The sequence below is a fragment of the Arachis duranensis genome, chromosome 4 (assembly GCF_000817695.3).
Source record: "Arachis duranensis cultivar V14167 chromosome 4, aradu.V14167.gnm2.J7QH, whole genome shotgun sequence".
NCBI lineage: Eukaryota > Viridiplantae > Streptophyta > Magnoliopsida > Fabales > Fabaceae > Arachis > Arachis duranensis.
In genome coordinates, this window is record NC_029775.3 from 102291772 (window position 1) to 102292855 (window position 1084).

The following is a 1084-nucleotide window of genomic DNA, read 5'->3' on the forward strand; positions in this document are numbered from 1 at the left end:
TTTAATTAATTTTGGTCTTGTGGACAACAAGTGGCTTTCAGGTAGTGTTGGGTTAAAATCTGCAGCAGAGGTGTAAATTTAGTTTTTTATCGGGTGTATTTATAGTCTGTGTTTGGGTGTATTATGCAGATCTCTATGCAGACCGTCATATATGGGTTCCAATCTATCTGGATCACCACGTCATATTATAGTACCTGTAAATCAGAAATTTTGAATACACTAGAGAGAGTTTAATTAATTTTGGTCTTGTGGACAACAAGTGGCTTTCAGGTATTGTTGGGTTAAAATCTGCAATAAAGGTGTAAATTTAATTTTTTATCGGGTGTATTTATAGTCTGTGTTTGGGTGTATTATGCAAATCTCTATGCAAACCGTCATATATGGGTTCCAATCTATTTGGATCACCACTTCATATTATAGTTTTGAATACACTAGAGAGAGTTTAATTAATTTTGATCTTGTGGACCACAAGTGGCTTTCAGGTAGTGTTGGGTTAAAATCCGCAGCAGAGGTGTAAATTTAATTTTTTATCGGGTGTATTTATAGTCTGTGTTTGGGTGTATTATGCAGATCTCTATGCAGACCGTCATATATGGGTTCCAGTCTATCTGGATCACCACTTCATATTATAGTACCTGTAAATCAGACATTTTGAATACACTAGAGAGAGCTCTACTGAATTTTGGTCTTGTGGACAACAGGTGGCTTTCAGGTAGTGTTGTTTTAAAATCTGCAGCAGAGGTGTAAATTTAATTTTTTATCAGGTGTATTTATAGTCTGTGTTTGGGTGTATTATGCAGATCTCTATACAGACCGTCATATATGGGTTCCAATCTATCTGGATCACCACTTCATGTTATAGTACCTGTAAATCAGACATTTTGAATACACTAGAAAGAGTTTAATTAATTTTGGTCTTGTGGACAACAAGTGGCTTTCAGGTAGTGTTGGGTTAAAATCTACAGCAGAGGTGTAAATTTAATTTTTTATCGGGTGTATTTATAGTCTGTGTTTGGGTGTATTATGCAGATCTCTATGCAGACCGTCATATATGGGTTCCAATCTATCTGGATCACCACTTCAT

General features: G+C 35.6%; 2 long non-coding RNA genes across 2 annotated transcripts in view; one reads left to right on the plus strand and one right to left on the minus strand.

The window, feature by feature from the left end:
- Positions 1 to 282, minus strand: part of LOC127746806 (uncharacterized) — a 2983-nt gene extending 2701 nt beyond the window's left edge. Inside the window, exon 1 of the long non-coding RNA XR_008008595.1 lies at positions 195 to 282. This is a non-coding gene — a long non-coding RNA (uncharacterized LOC127746806). The remainder of the gene's footprint in view (positions 1 to 194) is intronic.
- Positions 1 to 1064, plus strand: part of LOC127746805 (uncharacterized) — a 4343-nt gene extending 3279 nt beyond the window's left edge. Inside the window, exon 2 of the long non-coding RNA XR_008008594.1 lies at positions 971 to 1064. This is a non-coding gene — a long non-coding RNA (uncharacterized LOC127746805). The remainder of the gene's footprint in view (positions 1 to 970) is intronic.
- Positions 1065 to 1084: the final 20 nt, after the last annotated feature.